At 37.3% G+C, this 12,402-nt stretch overlaps 1 protein-coding gene across 3 annotated transcripts in view; it reads left to right on the top strand.

Annotated features, from left to right (window-relative positions):
* Positions 1-12,402, top strand: part of PDS5B (PDS5 cohesin associated factor B) — a 117,586-nt gene that overhangs the window by 5,525 nt on the left and 99,659 nt on the right. The gene's annotated exons all lie outside the window — the stretch shown is intronic.

Genomic DNA, 12,402 nt, shown 5'->3' with positions numbered 1-12,402 from the left:
ATTCATTTCAGTCCTCATGTATGTACATGTTATGGTAGTCTTTAGTTATGATTTATATGTAATTTTTTCCACCTTGCTGTATTTGGGAATTAGAGCTGCATATTAAAGTTGGCTGACATATTTTCCAAAAGCTGGAAAATGTGAAATGAATTGACAGGGGACTGTGGGAAGGGAAAGCATATCTAGTGATTTGGGTGATTGAATGTCACATTGGAATAGTGGAATTCATTCTTTCTGTCAGTTTCTTGTGATCCCAGGTAAGTCTGTTTAAACCAACCTTTCCACAAGAGCTTATCAGTGGTGCGTTGATTTCTGGGGAGACAGGCTCAAGACCCTGACTTTTTCTGCATGGCTCAACAGAACCTTTAGTTTCAGGGATGGTGTTGGATAACATGGCATACTTAAAAAGTTGTACCCTCAATTTCTCTATCCTTACAGGCAAAATTTGTGGATAGTTCATAAATTTCAGTCTGTAACTCGGGTTACTCATCTATAAAATGGGAAGAATACCCATTTTTATGAATAATTTTGTGAAAGTGTTGTGAAAACAAGTGAATTTTTGTGGCATGCTAACATATTACAGTGGTGAGTCCTGTACAGAAGCCTAGCAGGAAATTAAGTCTCTTGAGAGCATGGTTTAAATCGGGTGTAATAAGGGACACACTAAATTACAAGGAGAAAAGTTGAGTAGCTTCTTTGCTTTGAATGAGAAAGAAGTCCTGTGGCATGGAAAAAGCTAGTGAAGGATTAGGTAAATCAGCTCCTTTGTGTGTATTCTCTTTGATATTGTATAAGAAATCTTAATTCTGATGTTTCCTAACTCTTAATAACTGATTTTGCAACTATTTTCATACTTTTGCTGTTCCTTTTTAAGCGAACTTAGTAAACAAATTCACTGTATGGATGTGCTCCTGTGAGTCATTAGATTGTAACCTTTAGCTATGTGTAGCTACTGCTAATTAAATTAATGAAATGCTATTAGTAGCAATAAGTTTTTTTCGCTTTTAACCAGCATTAAGTGGGATGAGATACAAGAGCTTTTCAGTGGATTCTTGCAAATACGCATTATTGGTAGAAGACCAGTGTAACGTACGATGATTCCACGTTGTACTGCAGGCCCTAGGAAGGACTGGGTTCTGCTGGATGTGTATTCCCCTCCTGCCCCCGCAGCTGATATTTCTGCTCTGGTCTCTCTCTCTAGTGACTTCTCTGTCTAGTTTGTCCTCATACATCTTCGGGCTTCTGATTCCAGTCCTTCATTGTCCAAGTAAATCCTCCTTTCTCTCTTACCTTGGTTCGACGCTTCTTAGACTTCCAGTCTTGAGGTTCCTAAACTGTGGCGTATGGAGTTTGTTTGGGATTTTCTTTTTTTGGGGGGAGGGTGTTGTTCTCCCCTCCCATTAACTTTCATTCTCAGTCGCATGCCTTTCCCATAACCCCTAAACTTTCTACTCCATTTGTCTGATACAGCTTGTTGGTCCCTGCAGCGGAGTTGGTATAAGTAAGTGTGTCCATACTTCAGCTGTTTCCATGCTAAGCTGAGCTTTTTGTCTTAAAGACTTAATTAAGACAGACTGCTCTTGAGCTGAGAATCTGGCTGAGGTGTGGACAATTCTAGCTTTTTCTGCTAAAGAAGCAGCAACATCTGTCTGTGAGCAGAGAGGTGGATTAGTGATGGATTCAGTTGTCAAAAGGATTTACCAGAGATGTTTGTTAATGTCGAAGTTTGGCTATGTTAACCTTCTAACTTCAGGGGAATCAGGAGATGGTAACCTATAATGTGCACATGAACAGTTCTTGTACCTAAAATAATAGGTGGAAGCTCTCTGAACTGTTGTATCTTGACTGTATGCTTACAGTCATAGTGCAAGCAGCTATATCTATTTATTAATACTTTAAAGCTTGCTCCTTTCAATTGCAAACCCCATCCTTTTAAAAATGAGTAAAGATTAGTTTCTGTTGAGCTTTTACTGTTATCTCCTATAGGTGTTACTTGTGTTCCTAACTGTTTCTGTGTATGGAACATAGACCAGTAGAGGTGTGTGTAGGGTTTTTCATTGTTGTTTTGATTTGTTTTTTTATTAATGCTGATGTGCTTTAGATTTCGCTCCTGGGGAGATTTTTGTCCTTCTGGGAGGGTGTGATGGTATTGGGGTATTGTAAGGAAGTGATACAGTCTAGTAAAACAAGGTGTGTGTCCTTACTGCATATCAGCACAGATCTGAGCCTGAGCAAAAGCATAACCTACGCCCTAATGCACAACAAAGAGTTTGGCTCTCCCACTGTGCAGCAAATATGTCATAGAATCATAGAATATCTGAAGTTGGAAGAGATCCATAAGAATCATAAAGTCCAACTCCCTGCTTCTCGCAGGACTATCTAAAACTAAACCATATGACTAAGAGCATCATCCAGATGCTCCTTGAACTCTGACAGGCTTGGTGCTGTGGCCACTTCCCTGGGGAGCCTGTTCCAGTGACCGACCACATTCTCAGTGAAGAACCTTTTCCTAATGTCCAATCTGAACTTCCCCTAATGCAGCTTCATTCCATTTCCTCATGTCCAAATGTGAGTGACGAGCTGCAACTGAAGGATAACTGAATATTAAACATTAATTTCAAAAGGGAAAACAAACCACGGAATTTGAAAATTTACTATCAAGAAGGTTGGCATAGCTGTAATAGTACATACACTCCTGATTGTACCTAAGCCAGGATTAAAATGTATCAATGTATATACATTTCTGAAAGGAGGGTGCAAAAAAGATAGAGCCAGGCGCTCTTCAGTGGTGCCCAGTGACAGGACCAGAGGCAATAGGCACAAACTGAAACACAGGAGGTTCCTTCTGTACATCAGGAAACACATTTTCACTGTGAGGGTGACCAAGCACAGGCACAGGTTGCCCAGAGAGCTTGTGGAATTTATCTCCTTGGAGATACTCAAAAGCCATCTGGATGCAATCCTCAGCAACTAGCTTTAGACGACCCTTCTTGAGCAAGGGGGTTGGACCAGGTGACCTCCAGAGATCCTTTCCAATCTCAACTATTCTGTGGAAATACAACCCCACAGGGCTCAATAATTACAAGGAATGAATAATGGTATTAAAAGAAGTTACAGGACTGAATAGATTATTGGCGAAGAGAGAGAGCTTACATGTCGGTTGAGCATAGAGTTAGATGTCAAAGGTAAGTTAGACTTTGCAGATTGAAACATCAAAAGAATCTTCAGCTTCAACTTTTTAAAGTGATCTTACTGGTAGGTTCATAGAATCATAGAATCCTTTAGGTTGGAAAAGACCTTTAAGATCATCAAGTCCAACTGTTAACCCAGCACTGCCAAGTCCACCACTCAACCATGTCCCTAAGCAGCACATCTACACGTCTTTTAAATACCTCCAGGGAATGGGGACTCAACCACTTCCCTGGGCAGCCTGTTCTAATCATAGAATCATAGAATCGTCAAGGTTGGAAAAGACCCTTAAGATCATCGAGTCCAACCATTAACCTAGCACTGCCAAGTCCACCACTAAACCATGTCCTCAAGCACCATGTCTACCCTTCTCCTAAATACCTCCAGGGATGGAGACTCAACCACTTCCCTGGGCAGCCTGTTCCAATGCTTGACCACCCTTTCAGTGAAGTTTTTCCTAATGTCTAACCTAAACCTCCCCTGGCGCAGCTTGAGGCTGTTTCCTCTCATCCTATCACTTGTTACTTGGGAGAAGAGACTGACCCCCACCTCGCTACAACCTCCTTTCAGGGAGTTGTAGAGAGCGAGAAGGTCTCCCCTCAGCCTCCTTTTCTCCAGACTAAACAACCCCAGCTCCCTCAGCCGCTCCTCATAAGACTTGTGCTCCAGACCCTTCACCAGCTTCGTTGCCCTCCTCTGGACATGCTCCAGCACCTTGATGTCCTTCTTGTAGTGAGGGGCCCAAAACTGAACACAGTACTCGAGGTGCGGCCTCACCAGTGCCAAGTACAGGGGCACTATCACCTCCCTAAATGCTTGACTACCCTTTTGGTGAAGAAATTTTTCCTAATATCCAATCTAAACCTGCCCTGGCGCAGCTTGAGGCCATTTCCTTTTGTCCTATTGCTTGCTACTTGGGAGAAGAGACTGATCGCCACCCTGCTACAACCTCCTTTCAGGTAGTTGTAGAGAGCGATAAGCATATGACTAGACTCTGTCACTGGAAGTTTCCGCTAGTCCTATGGTCTTAAAAACCTGCCACTAATGCATTTAGTTCACCTGGTTGTAGTAAGTCTTCATCTAATTTGTGCTTTTTAATCAGAATTATGGGTTCTTCCTCTGTCTTCAGGGACACAATTATTTTTTTCAGTCTATGGTTTTCTGTTGCTTACAAAGTTTTGTGAAAAGCAAATAAAAATGTTCTAGTTAACTGGAAAAAAAAAACAACCCTAAACTGATAACAAGCCATCTGTGCAGACAACTTCTGTTTGTAAAACGTCCAGCTGAATTTTTGGTATTAAGATTTCTGTATGCAGCCCTAATCTAAATGTTTGTTTATAATTCATATTGATCAGGAGTGGATGCAGTGTTACTTAGCACAACATCTGACTTTGCAGTGCTGTACCCATGCTTTCTTTCAGGTCTTACAATTCATTCCATCCCACTAGCATTTTTTCCTTGAACTTTAGTAATTCTGTATTGAATCATTTGCAATAGGGCGTGAGGCATTTAATTTTGTATTTTTTAACATTATCTACAAAGTTAGGAATGGAAAGGAGTCTCATTTACCTATACAAATTCTGACTTGTTACTAAAGCAATTTTATATTTGTTGTCCATCTGCGGAATTTTACAAAATGTTGTTTGCTGCTGTGGTAGCATGCTAGTATTCTTAATGTTTGGGGGTTTTTTGTTTGGCTCGGTGCTTTTTGTTTGTCTGGGTTTTTTTTTTGGTAAGAATTAAAACGTTAATGATAAGGCTTAATAAAGCATTTTTTGCCAAATAAATGGTATAGTAAAATAATACCAAATGCTGTTTCTTCCCAAGGGGCAATACAGGGATTAAACTTGATTTGTACCTAATGTCTGTCTGTTGTGGTTGTCTTCTGCTTTCTGTCATGCTCCCCATGGTTTCCATGCCACTTTTGCATATTTTCTTTTCTCCCCTTGTTTATAAATACTACAGATGTTAGCCTTCTAAAATAATGTAATGCAAGATATCTGAGGTTTTTATGACTTTTTCATTTGTTATGCCATTTTGAAAATAGAGTTAATGTAAAGGAAAATAATAATTCCTGCCTCCTTCTCCGCATTCCTTTCCAGCTGTTGGAAGAAGCAAACAAATCATTCTTGCCTTACTAAATCTTAAAGTAGCTCCCCTGCTGAAAGAGGCCTGTGTCAAAATTATGGCTGTAGACTAGTGACATTGTGAAATTTCGATACCTAGGCTGGTTGTCAGTTCTTCCCTTGCTTTAGAGTACCAGCCTAAGAACTTTCTGTCAGTGTTTCTGGTCGTTCTGGTAAAAGAACTATTTTGCAGAGTGAAGGCCTGCTTTTTCAAATAATTGTTCACGTAGCCTACAACAGCAAGATACTAATCTCCTTTATGTACTGATCGAGTTCTGCTGTATCCTATTTTGATATTTTGCTTTGGTTATCAACCAGAAAGTTGTTCCAAAACTTTTAATTTAAAAACTGGAAGTCTTCCTCTAATTATCAGATGTTCTTCATTGTCTGAGCTATTTATCTTTGAGCTTCTGTCTTATGGTGGTTTGTTTTCTTTGGGTGGGATCTTCCAGTATTTCTGGTATTTATAGTGATTTCTGCCTCTCTTCCACTGATCCTTCTGTCTGTTTCTTCTTGTTCCCTCTGTAGACATGCTCTCCTGATGTAGTAGACTTTAACTGCACTTTTTCCAATTTAAATTATCTTGATGATAGGTGTTGGTAGTTGTACATAGTATTCCAAGCAAGTTCTTGCCAGTACCTTAAAATATGTGTTAGATGTTGAGGTTTTGGTTTTGTGGGGTTTTTTTGTTTGTTTGTTTGTGTGTGTGTTTTTTGTTGGGTTTTTTTATGAGTACCTTGTCTAGAACTAATGTTGAATAGCACTAGTGTATAGTCTTGTGATTTTTCTGTGCCTGGACCTAGGCATAGGACCCCCCTTCAGCCCCCTGTTTCTTCCCCTTACAGTTGATTTTCTTTCAGGCTTGTAGCATATATTCTTGTTTGGGGTTCAAATGCAGTCTTTATACTTACAAACATTTCTGTTTCTCTAATCTTTGTCATTCAGTAAAACACTGAAAGAAATCTGATCCATCTGTATAGCCATCCATCTATGATTTCCGATTTAATGCTTACTTAATAAATGATTTTAGGTGCAAATTGTTTTATCACAGAGTGATCAAACATAAATTGTCCCAGGGTAATATGATAACCTTATAAGTTACATTTATCCCTGTATTTAAAATTCTTACTTTAGCATGCAGTTTTTTTCTGAACGCTTCAAATATTATTGAATATCAAACTAGTGCTGCTGTAGTGGCAGTATTAGTTTTTTGCTCTGTGTTATTAGTGACTGCTGCCTTTATTTTCTTGTACTACACCTTAAATTTTATAGTGAATTTTAAAAAAATTTAAAATTGAAGTGTACTGCACCTTAATTTTTAAAACCTTTAAAAAGCTTGGCATACCACACTGGTTCATGAATTCTCAGATGGTATCTGTGCAGTTACTTTGATTTGAAAATGTGAGGTTCTTAAGCGTAGACACAGTAACTTCTGATTGAATGTGCCTGTTACCAGTTGCCACAGGAATGAAATTTTACCTGCTATTTCTTTGAAAATGGGTATTCAGCTGACTTTTTAGGATATTTCAGTATCTTCTTGGTATGCAGTATGTAGTAGTACTTTTTTCTTGGTGTTAGCTACTGAAGTGCAATTCTTTTTGTTTGTTTGTTTGTTTACAATGGCCATCTCAGTTTGGCTCTAATTCTGTCTTTATTTCTGTATTTCTTAGTCTTTGTGGTGCAACTGTCCCATCTTGAGGACTCTGATTACTACTTACAACTTTTACTGAATGGTTGTTTGAATTCACTTAGTAGAATGAAAACTTTCCTTGCACCCCAGTCAAGGGGACAAACAGCTTAAAACTTAGTTTTGTTCCTTTGGCATGGACATTGCCTGTGACCACTGTGCTGGAATTCTATACATCTCCAAATCACTTCAACTTTCAATTTAGGCCTTTCAAAACAGAGACTTTATTTATGCACTTCTTGTGTCAATTTAATATAAACGAACATTCATCGTCTCTGAATGTTGGCAAAATCATATTCTGTGGGATGACATACTTATGTGATGTTGTTTGTGAAACTTAAGTTTTGTCATGTGTATATAGGTTGGAGAATAACCTATATCCTGACTAAGTGTGACATATAGTCTAGTTTTGGTCATCTAGCTACGTCCATGTGGCTTTCTTGACAGAAGAGGGGTTTTTTTTCCTGAGTTTTTCTCAGTTTTTACTGAGAGCAGTATTCCCAGATGCAGTAATAGTTAATGAGGAGGCTCATATGGGCAAATTTCACTGCTTCTCCTCAGCATTGTATAACTCAAATGTACAGATAGAATGTTGTGAGCATTTCTTACCTTTCTGAAAACCACCTGTATGGGTAATGTTGGTGTGTGTGATAGTTTCATGTGCTGGAATGGAAGCAGAATTATCCTGTGGCTGATCCATGTGCTATTGCTGTCTGTGAAATGCCGAAAGATGTCCAGAATGTTTATGCTTATGGTCTCAACTGATACTGATAGTTCACTGAGTTGCACTCTCCATTTTTCTGGAGGTATAAACAGGATTGCAAGTGTGTCCCCTGACAAATGTATTTTGAGCACCAGTATGACAGATTTCTCACCAGCACCAGAAAGGCAGGGTATCTCAAAGATGCCCTGAAGAAGCCAGGTGATTATGTCAAGGTGAGGTAATGACTGAAATGAGTCTTCATTCATCAATGGTGGACTTAAGGGGCTTTTGTGAGCTTTGCAGTCTTAGAATCATAGAATCGTTTAGGTTGGGAAAGACCTTTAAGATAATCTTGTATAATTCTCCCTGAGTGTCATTGGTAGTAATTAAATTACTGTGCTTTATTCTCAAATCTTGTCAGTATTATTTCAAAGAAGTGTGCCTTCACACAGAACACTCACATTTCAGTTTAGTACTGATTAGTTTGAGTCTTTGGTATGAGCAACTGAGTTCACTTTATTTTTTACTGCAGTCATAACATTAGCAAGAAGGATGGGAGAAGTCTGATTTCTTGAGTTAAGTCAATATATGCACTTTAATTTTAGTCTTGCTTAGACCATGCCCTTATTGTAGAGTCTAGGTATTTTTTTGATTGCATTCTTTCCTAAACTCTGTTCAAATCATCCTGAAGTATAGCTCTCAAGGCATGGACGTAATCAATGAAGACAATTTTTGTAGGCTTTATTATTAAAATCAAGAGTCTGTAGAGAATGTGTATATCATGTGGCTTTTCAGAAGCTTTGGGCAAGTTTTCTTGCGGGCAGAGAATATGCTATAATACTCTTACGCTGAAGAGTATTGTTTTCCTAAACCCCTATTTGTATTCTGGGGGACAGGGAAACTAGCATCTTTTTAGACAGCCGTCACATTTGTGATACGTTGAGTTTAGTTTACTTCATCTTGGATTTATTCTTGGACATGATTGAGCCATTAACACTCAACCAAAGATCCTTTACATAGGGTATACCATATAAGTATTTCAAGTTTGTAAAAGCTGAAGTGACTGAATTTTTTTTTTAATAGAGACTATCAAGAAAACTTAAGAAGTGTTAGCTTCTGTAATGTAGCTAAACTTCATAGTGTTTGATATAGTGACTTTTAGCATGTGAGAAGGTTTCATCCTTTGAAGGTTAAGGTGAAAAGGTCATCGTCAAAAACTTAATGGTTTTTCCTCAGACTTCATGGAACTTCCCTCTATTCTCTGCACCTGCCTTTCTCCCTACTTCTCCTTCCTGCTGGAAAAGTGTTATCTTTTCACAAAATCCTCTGCATCCAAGCTATACATCCAACACTATGTTTCTGGTTTTGTGAATATAATGGCATCCTGCCTATTTGCAGCTCCTTCTATGCATTCTTTTTCCATTTCTTTAAGAAATTGTGTTTTTGTAGAGCAAAATAAATTACTTACTACAGGACTGGAAATGTTTAGTGAGTGTATTAGGTGAAAACTGCCATGCTCCTGTCCAACCAAATTTAAGTTCAAGTCAATTTGTATGACTTATTGTACTTTTTTTGCAATATTGCCATTTTTGTTATTTCACATACTTTGCATTCAATGTTAAGCACTGAGGACTGGTCGCAGTCTGCTTGTTATGCACTTGCCTTTTTTAAGCTTTGATGTAGTATGCTCGCGTAATATGACCACCTAACAAGCAATGAGGTGGAATGTTTTCCCTAGTATTTGGCTAACTGACAAATATATTGCAGATGTCTCTTTTACTAACATCATATTGTCAGCCTACACTCTTTTCCACTTTATGAAACAAATAATTACACTTTTTTAATCTTAACCAGTATTTCGTTGTTCAGTTATCATTTTGCCTTTTTCCTTCTCTGTCAGAATCTTTTGCTATAGTCTTCCAATTTTTATCTCCTTGTCATTTCTTTTCCTGCAGCCATGCACAGAAATAAGAAATTCTAATTGCAATGCCTGCAATCTGCTTCCTTAGTCTTGGGTAGAAGTATGAAAGCTGAGATCCCACAATAACAGGGCAATTTTGTTTTTCCTTAGGTTGTTGATTGGTTTAGTGGTGAATTCTATTATGTAGTTTCTCATCCTTTTTTTTTTTTTTTTTTAACTGGGTTTATTTCAGTGAAAATGCTGTTTCATAAACGGCAAAAAAAAAAAAGGCAATTTTATTCTTGTCACTTTTGCTTTTAATCACGTCTGAAAAAATGCTGAAATTTACAAGTTGGGTCCCTTATGTTTTGTGGAAGCTGCAAGTGTCTGCAACACCACTGGAGAGAGCTGTATGCTGAGATAAGTTGGTACTGAATGCTGTGTACTTGCTTGATCTTTGGGAGGCTTTTTCTAATGAAGTTTGAAAAAATCTTATCAGCAGAAATGGGGACTTGCCTGGGATCATTTCCTAACTGATTGTAAGGGGGATTACTATATTCTGTGTAAGTTCTTTGCAGGTTTTTTAGCATACATATGTGACTTTGGTATCATGGCTTGTTTTAATGTTTCATTCTTTATTCTTATGTGTTTAGTTCTTTTCCTGAATCCTCCAAATCCTCTGTACATTATCAAAATATCTCCTCTTGCACAGTTATTACCTGTATATCTTTTAATTTTCCACTGTTTACTTAATATGTTAATAAAGAAACTTAATGTGCTTTTCCATATTTTCTAATGGAAGGCTTAAAAATAGCATTTCCTAATTTAAACAGGTGTTATTACTTATGTATTGACTCTCAAAGATTTGCCATTAATGAGACTTCTGTAGTGAAACCCAGTACTTTTCATGTCATTTGCCAGGCTGAGAGTGTTACTTCTGCCTTACAATGTGGTTCTTCATTCCAGAAGACCTTTAATTAGTGGTTTCTGTAAATTCTTGTTGTATCAGTCCTTACTATGTCTAGTGCTGTGTTACAGAAATAGGAAGCTAACATTTTCTTGATATTATGAATAATACTAGTATCTTGATTTATTGATGGTTAAGTAAACAGTATGACATAACATTTCTAAAAGAGACCGGAAAATATTCATCTAGAGATTATATCTGAATCAGTACGAAAAATGACTTGGATTTACATGAGTGCATTTGGTCCAACACTCTAAAGTTTTCTGTTCTACTCAACAGCAGAAAATTAACTGCCAAGTTTCAGCTTGGAGTAGCTTTTTATAGCTGAGATATAACTCCTTAGCAGTAGATTTATTATGGAAATACATTTCATTTAGTGGTCCTTACATAATGAAAGTCTTTAACACCTAAGTCACGTCTAGCCTTGATCAATTGTTGTCACTCAGCTATACACAGCAGGACTTTACCAGGATGTAAAAATTTTCTCCAAGTGGCTTAAATCATTAAATTATTTGTGTTCTATTAATAATCCTGCTGAAGTAGAAAGATGCCTGCTTCTTCCACTTCTGTAGGTTGCTGAGTAATCTCTTCAGAATACCTTGTTGTATCTTTGGTGGAAATTACAGCTTGACCAATTTCTTCATGTATGCTGTACTGTTGAAGCAAAGTTAGTGCTCTCGAAGTATTTGTAATGGTTTATATTTATTCACACAAGGATGTTACCTACTGGGGGAACAAAAATTTAAAAAAAAAAGGGTATAAATAATAAAAAGAAACCACAAACAGCATGTTGACAGAGGAACAGAATGTTGGAGTGAGCTCTGTATTTTGGTTTACGAGATGAAAACGATTTTACTTCCTCGCAATATTCCCTGAGGCAATTTAGGGGAAATGTTCTTGGGTCTTTGAAACTGTCTGTATTCTTGATGGAATGGCCTATGACAATGAGAGGCCACTGGTCATGCTGCTTGATTTTTGGAGAACAGATTGATGAATATTTGCAAATCCTTATTCTTGGCTATACTTTCTTGTTGTTGGAGTGATATGAACTATGCAAACGCATATATTTAAATATCTACACATTGCAACTTTCTTCCATGCCAGCAATTTATTAAATTCACTTAGGCTTCTAATAGTGTTGTGAATGTGAAGAAAGTGTTATTTCCAGTGGCTCATTGTAGAATGTCTTGCAAACATAGATTTAAAAGTATAAATATTTGTATAGGTTAAATTTATACAAAATTTTAGAAAGCTTACATATGTAATTTAAAAATACTGATCCCAAGATCTAACTACATAAATAATAATGTATAGTTCAGTGAAAGTTCTGAAAAATAAGAATGATTAAGTCTGTAGAGTTGATCACTTTTTCTGGTGATCTTCGATGTCCTCATGTTTGGATTCTGGATTTTAAAGAGGAGGCAACAGTAAGGCAGGAGACAGACTTGCAAGGAATATAGGAATTGATTTGCTACATCTTGCTTCATCTCTTGGAAAAGTTTTCTACAAAAATATCTGAAGGATGAAGATTTAAACACATGTATGGATCTCTGAAAAAGTACTGTTGACACATGACTTCATGTATGTTAAGGCATAGTTTGTTTAATGATTAGCACAGTTAATTAAATCACCATAGGCAATGTGAACTGTCATCCAAACAAAATACAATTAAATGGAGTGTGGTTTAAGTCCTCCTTTTAGATCATTGACTTAACATCCTGTAATGATATTTATTGACCTATTAAATATATTGTATAGGTACTTAATATGTAAGATATCAATCCATATTTTATTTGCATGTGTATAATCCCTTTTTTATACTATTGAGCT

Source organism: Nipponia nippon, unplaced genomic scaffold (genome assembly GCF_047370975.1).
Source record: "Nipponia nippon isolate SJK-2023a ecotype South Korea unplaced genomic scaffold, ASM4737097v1 scaffold_2, whole genome shotgun sequence".
NCBI classification, from domain to species: domain Eukaryota; kingdom Metazoa; phylum Chordata; class Aves; order Pelecaniformes; family Threskiornithidae; genus Nipponia; species Nipponia nippon.
Note: the sequence above shows the minus strand (reverse complement) of the source record. Positions and strands in the feature narration are given on the sequence as shown.